The sequence below is a fragment of the Nyctereutes procyonoides genome, unplaced genomic scaffold (assembly GCF_905146905.1).
Source record: "Nyctereutes procyonoides isolate TBG_1078 unplaced genomic scaffold, NYPRO_anot_genome, whole genome shotgun sequence".
Classification (NCBI taxonomy): Eukaryota; Metazoa; Chordata; class Mammalia; order Carnivora; family Canidae; genus Nyctereutes; species Nyctereutes procyonoides.
This window is the reverse complement of record NW_026575142.1, coordinates 67,675,172-67,689,304: the sequence shown is the minus strand read 5'-3', so window position 1 is coordinate 67,689,304 and position 14,133 is coordinate 67,675,172. Positions and strand designations below refer to the sequence as shown.

Here is a 14,133-nt window from a genome sequence, read left to right as displayed (position 1 = left end):
GCTGAGCAAGCCTGAGAAAGCAAGGCCTCCCCAGGCTCCTCCCTCCTTTCCCACTTTGCCTCACGTCCCTCGCCCCTGAACACATGCATCCATGCAGTGGTGACCTGCTTGTTGGCTGGTCCCTGAACCCTGGTCACAGGCCTGTGACTCAGTTGCCCTTCTCTGCTCCCCTCATGACCAGGCCTTGGACAATCAGGGAGCTCAGTCACTGCTGACGGACTTCAACATCTGGCAAGTGCGTGAAACGTCGGCTGAGTTCACCTCTGTGTATTAGCACTAACTCTTTAAGTTTCTTACCAGGCTGGATATATGTTTTTAATACCTTTCTAGCCTCATGTGATGCTTCAAATTCTTTGCAGTAAAAAGAAAATGCTCTGGAGGGTTGTGTTAATAGACCTACAAGTAAGAAAAAACCCCAGCTGCCCTGCACCCTGCTCAGGTGTGGGATCCTCACGTCGGCGGTGGGACACAATAAATAATTCACGCCCATAATCCCTGGTACTTTATCAATGCTCGTGCAAAGAAAACCACAGGCTAACCCCGAGTGAATCTTAGCATTCTGGTCAGACGGCTGGGCCCAGGGCCTTCCGAAACATGTTTGAAGTTCTCGATTTATTTTATAAAGAAGGATGAAAGCACATTTTTCTCCTAGGCAAATTTAAGCATTTCCTTCCTTGAAGCGGGCCTCCAAACGCGCTTACCACTAAAACACGTTCCAGGTGAAGTTTAATTAAAAATAAAATAAACATACAATGAGCTTGAAGGGTCACAAGGGCGAACGGATTAAAAAGCACCCCGGCACTCATCCTCAGCCGAATTCCCCGCCCTCCCCTCCACAGGCAAGGCGGTGCCCTTTCCAGGAAGGGAGTGGAAGTCCTATTAATCTTTAAGATTCAAAGTTCACATGATCAAGGTTCCAGAGCCCAGGCAGATGCAAACAGGAGAGCGTAACGGTCCTCAGCTGCTGCGTGCGCAGAGTCACCGGGCGGCTGGCCTGTCGTGCCCTCGTGTTTGCGTTAACCATGACTGTTGAGACTGCTGCAGACTAGGTGTTCAGAGAAGACCGTTGACACGTACATTTGCATAATCACACCCAGGGTCTGATTATGCTGTGTGCACGCCCCGCTATGCTCTGTACCCATCTCACGCTGTAGCATGATCTACCTTCTTTCCTCTTCTATTTAGGAGCTCAGAGTAAACAGTGCAAGAAAGGCACATCCTGCTGCTACGGAAGCCTCATCCCTTCCAAACCCGACGCTGGCTGCCCTTCAATGCCTCATTTTTCCTATTTCTTTGTTTGGTCTCCTTTGCCCATTTCTGGTACTTAGAACTACAGCCAGTAAATAAAAGTCAGTCTGTTCCCTGCTAGGTTGATTTGCTTTAATATGGTAAAAACCGGACTGTCTGTGGCTTAAATGAGAAAAAAGAATGGGGAAGATCGATGATGGGGACTAGACTTTTCTTTTAAAGGGGCCAAAGCACCGGGGCTCACGGGAGAATTGGGGGGGAAGACGCACTCCGTGACCTTCAAGACGTTTTTCCTATGTTGCTAACGTTTTTTCCCCTCCTACTTCAGTATCAAGAACAATTACTAAATAAGCTCCGACTTGTGTAGATAAAGCACGTCAAATTTTCCATTTTAATACCTGTCAAGATGTCCTACTATGCGCACAGTCCTTAACAACAGGTGGACAGACTCAGAGTCGCTGGAACCTTAGAGCCAAGTTTCAGAAACAGTACCTGTGGAGTCTGGAGGGTAAGAGTACAAAGAGCTCGCAGCGTGAAGGGAGCAAGCTTGTTGGTAAATGTTTAGAAGTCACTGAGAACAAAGTAAAAACAAGGGGAAGCGGATTCAAACTATTTCAAGACACGAGAGAAGTTTGGGAGTAAAAGGAAATACTCACGTGTGACACGGAGTTTAATATAAAAGGGTATCTGGGAAGGAAAAAGAACCGTCCATGCGGCACAAAAGTGAACTACAGCTGCGAGGTCAGCAAAGGAAGGCAAGGGATGCCACGGGTGCCAGCGTCACCCTGGGCTTCTGGGGCAGGGGCAGGTGCGTGCAGAGCTCCAGGCTCCGGGGCGAGAATAAGTGATGCGGAGAATTGCTCTGTAAACCAAGGAGGCGGCCAGGTTGCAAACGGCTTTTCTAAAGGAAATATTATCCAGTTTTTCTTGTTGATAGAAAGGAGTAGGGTTTAAAAAAAAAAAAAAAAGGTAATGTTTTAGAAGGCTGAAGGATTCTGATGAACTGATGGGGGCAGTAATGTGTTTATCCTTGTTTAGCAGAAACTGTATGTCATGACGTCTAAGCATCATGTCAGTGAAGTTTTACACATGGAAAATCCTAACTTCCGTATTTTTTAGGTAGCGTGGCTCCAAATGATTTTGAGAGATTATGATCTCTGGCAGGTACTCCCTTCTAGGAAGGCCTAATTTAAACTACACAGGATTACTGAGATATACTAGCTTTCCTTGGAAACTTACTTTCTAGTCATTTAAGGTCAGCCGTGCGCAAAGTTCCCTACAAAAACACGGTCCTAAGAGGAATGAGCATCTCTCGACGCTTTTTAGGTCTGCTGCCAATAGTGTGGTCAAGCGCAGCCGGCAGGGACACCCGCGGCCCCGGCCTTGTCCCGGGCAGCTGCCACCGGTAGGCCCCGTGTGCTGTGTCACACAGAGGAGAAAGAGGGGGGTCCTCGGGCCTACCTGTTGGCGGGTCTACAAGGGAAGGGCTGAGATGTGGATGCTCAGAAGCTCCCGACGTCTGCACGTGGGGCGGGGAGATGGGCAGTGCGCAGGCATCCAGCATCAGAATCCCCGGGCATGAGCAATGAAGTTCCTGCCTCCCGAGGAATGAACCTTCACCCCAGTGAGACAAAGTGCGGAAAGGAGGCTCCGAGCGCACGCCCACCGTTGTTCTGGAACAGGGCCAGGCACGGGGCTACCGGCCCAGGTTTCTATCGCCAGCGTCCACATACCACAGAGGGCAGATCTCAGGGCCCCCGGGCTGGTTTCCACCCCAGCACCCAGGCACCCCCAGATGCTTGCTTGTCCAGCAAAACTGGGCTCAAGGACCAGATTCAGCTTTCCTAAACATGAGGAAACGTCGGGAGCATGAAGCCGCGGTGTGCTGCTACCTGCAAGGCACGCTGTCCCCCTCCTTTCCGCAGAGTCTCCTCCTCGCGGTCCCTTGGGCCCACGGGTCTGGCTCATCTGTCATCAGCCCATACCCACAGCAGCCTGGGTGCCCCAGATCCGCACCCATGGCCCTGGGACAAAGGAGCTGGGTCCTGGCCAGGGCGCGGGTGCTGAGCTCCCGGTCAGGTCACAAGCACCCCCCTCTCCCACCCCGAGGGGCAGCCAGCTGTGCAGACACAGGGCTTCTGAGCACATGGGTCCCTCCCGGGCCCCAGCTGCTCACTTCTGCCTCCACCTCCCCTCAGCACAAAACCAGAAGCACATTGCGTATTAGGTATGTTCTAGGCCCCAGGGATGGCCTCCCCTCCGTTCCAGCCAGCCGGGCTCCCTCAGACAGCCCGCCCCCAAAACACAACCCTCACTTTGCAGGAAGGTCGCCCACTTGGTTCCCAGCCCCAATAATAACCATCAGAGCCCTTCCAGTCCTGCAAGCTTCCTGCGGAGCGAAGAGGAAGAGCATCAGTACTCGGTCACCTGCACCCGCCCCGCCAGACCGAGGAAGGGCAGGGACGGAGAAGGAACCACGGGGAAGCTTCGGGAACGGGGACTTCTGCGCGGCTGAACAGAAGAGACGGACCCTCAAACGCTGGGAGGATTAGGGGGAAAGGAGATGCCTCCTTAAACAGGTGATTCTTTAAAACTCAGAGATAAATTGTAAGTGTAAAAGGCCTCAAATATTTTTAAAGAACACAGTTTCTATTTTCCTAACTTATTTTCTGCCCTTTTCCTATTCACTTAAATATTTCCCCCTTTCTTTCTAATCTATAGTTTAGATTTTTGAAAAAAATTTCATAGCTCTTAAATCAACTCACAACGTATTTCCTAATCATCTTCTCCCCACCCCCCATAAACATTTTGCTGACCGCCTGCCTGCTGAGTTACCAAGGGAAGAGGACACAAGCTCCTGCTTTACAAGTGTGACACCGTGGCAGGAGAACTGTTCATCCCGGGGGTTCCCTGTCCTTATCACTAAGGGAACAGGCGGGGATCTCTTCCATCTGTGAGTGGAGAAGGGCCTGCGTGCCCCCGGGCCGCACCCTGCTGGCTAGCTGGCGGTGCCGGGTCAAGGATGAGTCCCTGCCTACCTACCACTGCATCTCTGGGCACACAGTTGTTTTCCTGCTCCCAGAACACTTGGAAGAGAAGCAGGAGCATGAGCAAGAGCTCTATCGCCTTTCCAAGCCCATGACCTTGTACGTGATCACCACAGGCATAGTACCCGAGACGCTCTGTACATGCCATACAAAGAAAAAGGATTTGTAATGGTTTCTCATGACTAAGAAAGTCCTTTCCCTTGAATTTGAGTGGGCGTGGACGGGCCTGTAATGGACAGAGGAGAAATGAAGCTGTGCGACTTGCAGACGTAGGTATGAAGAGGTGATGAGGCTTCTGACTTTCCCCCCTGCCCCCCAACACTCACCTTCTCAATTCTGACTCCCCCGGGGTGCCGTGGTGTGAGGCAGCCCCAGCTGAGGTTCCGCCCAAGCCAGCAGTGACCGCCAGACTCGTGAGTGAAGACTCTGCACGAAGAGTCCGGCCCCAGCCGATGAGCCTCCCCGCCCACCTGGAGCTCGTGTGGAAGACACACAAGCCGTTCTCCCAGCACCCGGGTCCGAGTTCCCGGCGGAGAGTCCGTGAGCGTAAGAAAGTGATTGTTCTAAGCCATTAGGTTTTGAGGTCATCTGTGACGCAGTATCACACGCATCTATTTTGATGTCCATATATGTTGAAGAGTGTGACTTTTTCAGTAAACTTTTATAAATTCCTCTCGTGCTGTAAATATCTAGCAGGTAAGGGAGTGGACGTGTACACGCTACAACTGAAGTGTTTGACGTCTGACTGAATAAAAGGTTCCGTTTTCTACATGCACTTGGTACATGCCTTTTTTTTTTTTTAAGATTTTATTTATTCATTCACGAGAGAGACAGAAAGAGAGAGAAGCAGAGACATAGGCAGAGGGAGAGGCAGGCTCCATGAAGGAAGCCCGGTGTGGGACTCGATCCGGGACCCCGGGGTCATGCCTTGAGCCGAAGGCAGGCACCGAACCGCTGAGCCACCCAGGTATCCCAAGTACATGCCTTTTTTCCTCAAAGTCAACAGAGTAAGGCCTCTGAAGAGATTTTAAGAATTTTTGTAGAAGCTAAAAAATGTAACCAGATTCCTAGATGATAAAACCAACCAAAACCGTCACGCACTTACTTCATCCAACGGAGGTACATGTAATAGCACTATCCTAAAAGCTGTAGAGAACCGTGGGAAGGTTTTTAAATACAGACATGCAACGGTCTTTGGGGGATGGTTCAGGTATGACATGGCTCAAGGCCACTGGAGTGAGCAAATTAAATGACCTTCCACCTTCCAAACCTGGAACGTGGTATCCAGGTTTCCACCTCTCTGTGGCGTCTGTTACGAACACATAAAGGAATAAAGTTCCCATGGAGAAATCAATTTACGGGTGGGTCTGCTTATTTAAAGACTGCTATCCAAGTATATTAAAAGTATTTGATCCATTTCATAAAATGCAACTAATTTTTAAAGTTAAAAACATGTTTGAAAGCAAATGTGTTAGGGATGTCTGGGTGACCCTGGGGTCCTGGGATCGAGTCCCACCATCGGGCTCCCCTTGAGGAGCCTGCTTCTCCCTCTGCCTGTGTCTCTGCCTCTTATGAATCAATAAATAAAATCTTAAAAAAAAGCGCAATGTGTTAATTTGTAAAACTATGTAACTAAAAAGCTGAAAACAGAACTTGTTTTTCAGGTCGGTTCTCCTTCTTTATTAACTCATGGGTCTTCATCAAGCTGTCCTCCGTTATTGGGAAGACGAATCCCCTAAATGGGTTGGTTTCCCGTTAAGGACTTCATCCATCCACGGCCGGTTCTGTACAGAGAACTCGCGCATAATCCAATTAATTCAGGCTACAGTATTTTTCTGCCAAGAGTGATTCTGTAGACGGTGGGGAATGTGGCTGCTCTGGCTAACATTTCCAATTAGCCTGGCACTAACAACCCTGGGAGCTGGTATTCCCAACACTGGGACTAACAGATGAATTTGGCTGATATTTTCAATTGCCTTCTAATTAATAGATTGGAAAGGACCCTTCCTGTTCCTCTTTATGACTGCTTCATTCCTGGCACAAGGAGGTCCGGATGGCAACCACCAGGGCGTTGGAACCCACGGTGAACCACCGCCCTCCGGTCACGGGAACTCTCCCCGCGGTGTCTTGATCTGTGGCCTCCTTCCATGGACCTTCTCTTACAGGTTCTTTTGCAGTCACGCCCGCTGCCTTCCGGGCTTGCTCTCACCAAGCCCAGAGCTGCCTGCTAACTAAGTTAAACCAATTTGGTTATCATGTGTCCTGTGCTCACGGCCCAGGGGCTGCTAGAGCCAGACGTGGGCTGAGTGACGCTGGGCCGGGCACTCTCTGTGACAGTCTACTTTAATCTGTCAAAAATGGCAATGATAAATCAAATAAAAAATAAAGTTGCACTCGCCAACTGAACTCCTGCCAGCCTCCAAGATTTCGTCTGCTAGTACGTCTATATTTAGAAGTTGTTCTAGCATTGGCCGACCCTAGGCAACATCAAAGATAAATGTTGGCTTAAGAAGTAAAAGAGCATGGATGCGTTCAGCATAACCATATAGAAGGAGGGGTTCCAGGGACCCCTGGGTGGCGCAGCGGTTTGGCGCCTGCCTTTGGCCCAGGGCACGATCCTGGAGACCCGGGATCGAATCCCACGTCGGGCTCCCGGTGCATGGGGCCTGTTTCTCCCTCTGCCTGTGTCTCTGCCTCTCTCTCTCTCACTGTGTGCCTATCATAAAAAAAAAAAAAAAAAAGAAGGAGGGGTTCCTAACAAGGACGGGGGGGGGGGGGCGCTCCCCATCTGGGTGGATTCAAAGGTTCCTGGTGCCAAACCTCACTCTCCCCCTCGGTCACGGCTCTTTCCTTTTAAGCACTCTGGCACAGAGGAACTTTCAAAGGTAAGTTTGAAATTGCATGTTACTAAATAAGTTACTAATAAGTTTGTGTTGCATGTTACTAAATAAATACTGCATGCATTTTATCCTTTGGCATGCTGGTGTTTTGCTCTTGGTTCCCCACCCCCCCCCATTAGGGGGAGAGGCTGAGCTCCCGGAAATAGTCCCGGATAATCATCAGGTCCTTGGATTTCAAACAAACCAACACAATGCTCCTATACATCCCTCCAAATATGGGGGATCATCTGATGTCCAGCGCTTTGATAAGACCAGAATGTTGAGACCGGCCCAGAGAAGGGAAAGGAAGGAACAAGGGGAGGCGACTGTGGAACAGGCTGCCGGCAGTATTTATGTGCGTGAACCAAGGCAGGGATGGACTCAGCCCACCACGGGTCACCGACCACCTTCCAGCTGGCAGTCAACAAGCACGAAAAACAGGAGTTGATAAATTAGGTGCCATGGACCAAGATGAGTATGTGTCATCTTGAAGCAGCCAGAAGCTGCCCACAGAGTCTGTTACCCAAACACATCCTAACCCATCCTGTATACATGGGACAAATGACACAAAGCGGGGAGGGGGGGGGAGATCGGCTTCTGGGGTACACAGGTCTGGGGCCGAGGTCTCTAAAACGGAGGGCTCCTTTGACCTCAGCTCTGCCCTTGGTACCTGAACCTCCCTGAGTTCTCAAGCCCCTGCTGGCCTACTTCCCTCTGACAAGCTCTCGTGGAGGAAGCTGTTCCTCTGAAGCCACCCTCGGACGTGGCAGTGAAGGTCTGTGACGTGCCAACAGTCGGCCTCTCTGCGGGGGCGCTGATTGGGCTGGAGACACTCCTGTGAAGGATGCTTCATGATGGACAAAGCGCCAAGGACCCCGGGACCCCACTCGCCAGTCCCCGGGAGGCCGTCCCCTGAGAAGGACTAAAAGGGCACCGGGCCTGGCACGGGGCACCTTCCCTCACACTTTGGTCAGGCACTGGAGACAGCCTCGGGGGTGCCACAGGCCTTCCCGGTTTTCTCGCTGGACCAGTGCTAGGCTACCTACGGCAGCGTGCACCTTGGAGGAAGTGGGGGCCGTGTTCTCGGAGGAGGGCTCTCCTTACGCACTGGGGGAGACCCAGGAAGTTACTCAGCTTGCTGAAGCTTCAGGACCTCCGACGACGACTGCTGTGCCTCCAAAGGGGCCATGCGCGAATTCACTCGTGCCGAGGAGCACTCTGAAAGACTATCGATAGGAACGATGCGACCCCTAAGCTAAAAAGCAATCTGTTTAGTCAACTGGGTACCCAGCACCTCCTGGGGGCCAGCTCAACCCCTAAATGAGCGAAGCAGGCTCCTCCGGAACTAGGTGTCTGGGAAGCGACCCCCCACAGCCTGCTGTTGGCCCCCCGTGGTCTCTGCAAGAGGACCGTTGAGCGAGGTCTGGCTTGCTCACGGGTCCCCAGGGCCCCAGGGCCCCTACCTACCACTGGCCTTTTCTGCTCTTCCTACTTCAAATGATAGTTTCCTCGACTTCCGTGGCATTTATGTCATTCTTCGTTGCCTGTGTTTTACAGCTGTGTTGGCTCCTTAGTCACCGCAACAGCCAGATGTGAAATTCCTATTCGGGCTAGCTGAGTCACATGTGAGAAAGATTCTTGGGAACTGTACTAGTCACATTCCCACAGAGCTATTTTTCTGGTTCAATCGTATGTCTCCTCCATGTCACGTCCGGAAGCCAAGCTGATGGCAAATTAACCTCTATATATAGCGTGGACATCCGTGTTTGTTTAGTGCAAGCCAGAGACATTTAGGGTCCCTCTGTCAAAGTTCCACAGAAGAATGTCACAGTCTTCTCAGACAATCCCTTGTCGTGGCCGACTTCTCCTACCGCAGACGCTAATGCGTGTTTACATAGGTGGCATCTGCTATGGCCCGGGCTCACCCAACCCGCCTGGGAGGTACAGGCTCTGATTTTAAGAGGGGGAGCCGAGGCTTGGGGGCTAAGTGACTTGCTTGGCTCGTTACAGGCAAAGCCGAGACTATTAATCCAGGTCCCTTCAGGTGGACACCATGGGACTGACACACAGCATCAATATTGAGTCCGTGTCACACAATCACTGCAAGACCGTGGGAGACCTGCATTCGCTCTGAGGCACCAGCTGCAGTGGCACCCCCTAGACTTCGGTATCGCTCTCTAAGAGTAAGACTCTCGGTGGGTTTCCTTTACAGAACTTATGGTTCCTAAAATGGAAGAGAAAGTTCCTAACCTGACGTGAAGTTTGCTCTTTTATTCAAGTTTCTCTCCCAAAAAGGCCAGATCACCATTCCTGAGAACCACACACTGGCCAGGCACTGAAATGCAAGTCAAGGCAAGCTTCCTAATTCTTTTCTTTGTAAAAGCTCCTCCCTGCCCTAGAGATATGTGTGTCCTCAATCCCTCCTTCCCAGCTGCTTCTAGAGAAAAACTCCTACCCCTAAGCAGACACCTCAGGGTCATCCAGTGGATGAGGCAGCAGGAGGAGCCAAGTCAGCTCAAGCCAGAGGCCACGGAGGAGATATGGGCAGGTCAGGGCTGGCACCCGAAAGGGGTAGTGAGCTGCACGCCCTGGTTCCCCTCTTCCCAATCTCTGCCTTGTGGGCAAGAACATTCTACTTTGAGAAATCTAGCATCTAAGCCTTGTTTTGCTGTTAAAAAGTTAAAAGAAAAACTTTTCTCCTGTTCATAATTGTGGATCAAACTAAACTGAATTCATGACAGTAAGTTTCTTGCCATCCCTTTAAAGACAGCGCTACGTGGAATACTCAGAGCTTGCAGAAGAGAGAAACCCTCGTGGGGCTTCGGCCTGCTTTCTGCCAGCCTTCAGAATGACGGTGACTTGTAACCGACGATGCAAACATGAGGGTAAATGGCGGGGGGGGGGGGGGGGAAGGAGTGTAGGGACCGCACCGGGAGCAGGTCGGGGTTAAGCTGTAACGAAGGCTCGTCCAGTGCCTTGAACCACCTTGAAAGTGGCCTTCTGCCTTTTGATGGGAAGCTCCTGGAGGGGAGCACAGGGGTGGGGGACCTACGAAACTACAAGGTCAGCCTTCAGGTCCCACAGCGGGGAACACTACTACTCCCCTCGGTTGCCACAGTAGGGGACGGGGGCAGGCTAGTGCGTACCTTTCCTCCTTATGAAAACTGACCTGTTTCAGTGGAAGATGGAAACTGATGGCTGCAGCTGAGACGCCAGTGACACCTGTGTGTTCCATTTTTAGCGGCTCATTACCATCTCCCTGTCAGAGTCACTGCCCACACTGACTTAAAGCTTAAGGGCCTGTGTAGGTATAATTATTAACAGAGGAGGAAAGTAGGCAGCTAGATCTCTTGCAGAACTACTGGTGAGTAATTTCCAAGTGAATTCTTGGACCGATGATGCGGCATCAATGACCATGAGTTTAGGAGAGAGAGTCCGCTTCCCTCTGAGTAGTAACAGGTTTCTGTTTTCTCTTGCCCATTGGGGCCACATCTGCTCTTAGAGACGAGCAGGTTTTATTGGGATGGTGATTAAAAACTGAACAAAAGAATAAAGTATCCTGGGAACTCCAACCAGTGCTGGAATACTATAAAAAGAAAAAAAAAATAGGAGGACACTCGCACATGGATGGGGCCATCTCACTCCAAGCTGTGATTCTCAGAGCAGGTGTCAGAGCAGGAACGGGGCAGAGAGCTACTCCCGAACAGAACCTTCTTCAGGACTCTGAGTCGTACCCGTCCCCTTCTCAGGTAGGGATCTACTCCTCTGTGTACCTGACTGTCCTCCTGCCCTTTGAGTTTGTTTAGACAGCTCCTTGGACAACAGCATATGGGTGTGTGGCTGGACCAGGTGCCCTGGGAGAGAAGAGCTCTGGCCCTGGAGAGGGTTGGCTGTGGGGAGGGGAGTGACTGCAGCAAAAGCCCCCCTCCCATTCTGTTGCCCCACAACACACTCCGCTGGGGTGGATTCTAGAAAGAGTCCCTGTTATACCAGGCATACTTGACTCGAGAGACTACCAGAAGGTTTTGCAGCGACAGCCTGAGTCTCACACGTTCATGCCTCCTGGGGGTCGGATATTGTTCTCTGTGCATTTGATTTTCTTCCTTCGTGAAGTCACGGCTTGAGTAGCATGGGAATGCGGGATGCAAAATCCAACCCCAGTGAGCTGCCTCAGGAGGACTACGGATCCCTAACCTAGCCCCGAATTTAGAAACACAAACTGTTAGATTGTTCCGTTTAGAAACATAACTTCTGAAATGATAGAACAGGCAGGAACGAATTGGTTACTATCGCTTCTATTTTTCCTGCCAGGAAACCCAATGATAACCATTTTAAAATCTTTTTTAGAGGGACTAAAAAGGAAGAAGCACAGTATCAAGCAAAGAGGCTACGGGATGGAAAAATCTGAGAAGCATGTGGTTAGGTTTGTTTTATTTATGGCTGTTTAATAAAAACACAAGAGGACAGCATTCCATTATTCTTCCAGCTCTCAGAGTAAGAACATTACCTTCCCTAGGTCACGGATCCCTCACAGGACGGTGTACATAAAGTGTTGAGGCACTGAGGGTACGCTCCACAAACGCTGAAATACTTAATAAACGAACATACCAAACAGCAGTGAAAAGGATCCTAAAACATACTGTGATCACAAGGGACGATCTTAAATAAGGAGTTTTGAGAGAGCATCGATGATGTAAACACACATGAGCTAATGGATAAACTGAGGACTGCATGGGGCAAGCTGCTCATATAAAACCTGGAACAGAACCCACAGCTCCTAATCGTGGTGTCCTTTCAAACATACTGTCTGTCCTCCCAGGGAGCTCACGGTACTGAAGGTCAGGGAGCAGTTACATAGACTTTGGGGTCCAGAAGTTTTTCGACGAGGTGAATATTAAGCCCCACGATACCAAAGGATTCCTACGTCAGCAAAATGCCGATAGCCGGGGAGAGTCCACTCACCTGGAGTCTTCGGTAAAGCTCAAGAGAGCCGACACCAGCGGAAGTTAGAAGGTGGGAGAGAAGATGAAGAGGAAGGGGAAGGCTGAAGAATTAAGATGGGAGCAAAGAAAGGATGGGAAGAGAGCAAGCAGGGAAAAGGCAGGAGAAGGCCCAAAATGAACCATTTAACATTGTGCAGTCACCAGCCTATAGTGGGTGCTACTGATTACACATGGTCATTAGACAAAGCTTCCCCGTTTCATCCGAGGCTGTAGCTTATTTCCTCCACGCATCCTGCCAGGACACTTTCAATCCAAATTCAAAGGGAAGGAGGCCAACAACTGAGTCACCATTACCATTTCCTGTAGCACCTGGGTTTTCCTTGGAGGTTTCTCATTCAAATACTCAACTTCTCTGACCTTACTTAACTTACAAGGCCACAGGCCAAAAAGAAAAAACAAAAAACAAAAAACACAGGACACACACCACACACACATGCAGAGCTCAGAGAGGAGATCTGAAAGGAAAAATGCTTCCTCTCTGGTGGTAAACTCTATCTTGATATAAAACCTCAAGATATGAGAAAGGTCAGTGCCAGGCAGGTCAGTGCCACAAACCAACACATGCTTAAAAACATCTTCAGTCAACATTCACTTGTCCTTAGGAGGAAGAGGGGATGGTAAGATGGTGCCATGTGCTCACAGGGCAGCCAGGCTCCTTCTTTCCAACCTTCTGGACGGCCTATAGAAATCTCTTTCCACGTGGGCCAGAGGGGTGGGTTTGCTTTCCAGTCAAATCATCTTAAAATGAAACCCACCTAAATCTGTAAAATCTCCTGGTCAGGTGTAAGATGTCACCAATCTGCACGTAGGACCTAATCACAGGGATCCCCAGAACAATAGATCGTTGTCTTTGGTAACTTGGAACTCCAGCTTTCAGATGCAACCCAGATGGGAAAACACGCTAATGCATAAAGTGATGAAGGGCCCCCTTTTTCACATCAAAATTTCACCCTGAGAGTTTCGTCCAATTTCATTTTACATTTGGTGAAAATATTTTTCTCCACACTCGACAAGTCACTTTTTGCCTAAGTCTGCATTCTGGATCTTTAAAATCTCCCTCGATTCAAGTCACAGACACTAGTTAACTCCCATTTCCACATTCCAATCCCACATTTCCTTCTCTTGAAATCCTGCGTCTGTTTGCTCGCTCACAGAAAGACTAGCGCAAGGGCAAGTGAATGAATAGAATTAACATCTATAGGAAGAAAAAAGCACAGTTCCCTTTTAGAAACGAAAGGCTTCTTTCTGCACCCAGTTATTTCCTGCCTGTGATTCTGTGGGTGGTGTTAGCAAGGCCAGAAAGGCACAAGGTCACCCATTCAGCAGAGTGGGCTCGAGAATAAGGCAGCTTCACCACAGATACCACGCTAGGGCCCCTGGTGACGGAAACAGCAGAGGGGGTGCCTGTTACAGGGCAGTCTAGTGGGCAGGGTGATCACACCCCCCCCATGGTAGAGTGAGACCTCCAGGCAGGGCTCCAACCCCCCCCCCCCGCCCCCCAGAGAACGCCCAACAGTGCACCACCAAAGTACATCCGTGGCTTCAACTCGAAGAAACAAATTACACGCTGCCCAAGGCGTGTGCTTTACCTTATCAACGCCATCTATGCAGAATAGCCCTGAGCAGTCAAGATAACAAAGCACTCGATTCTTCATACAAATTGATGGCTGGCCAGGCTCTGGGGACTCCCCAAGAGGTCAGACCTTGTCTTTTCTTTCAGTAGCATTTCTTGCAAATAAGCCAAGTAAATACATTTAATGCCACTTAATACAATTCATTACACTACTTTAGTCTGTCTTCCTTTTCCACAGTCAATACCATAGGTTTCCATTTTTTTTTCTACTTATGCTTTTTTTCCTCCCCATGTGTTTAGCACATCTTAAAGAATAAAATGGCATTTGTTCAGCAATTTTATTTTTGAAATGCTGTTTTAGATGGATGGATATGAAAATATGC

The 14,133-nt window shown here is 49.9% G+C and overlaps 1 protein-coding gene across 4 annotated transcripts in view; it reads right to left on the bottom strand.

Moving 5' to 3' along the window:
• The window catches only part of FNDC3B (fibronectin type III domain containing 3B), a 337,868-nt gene that overhangs the window by 57,044 nt on the left and 266,691 nt on the right, over positions 1–14,133 (bottom strand). The gene's annotated exons all lie outside the window — the stretch shown is intronic.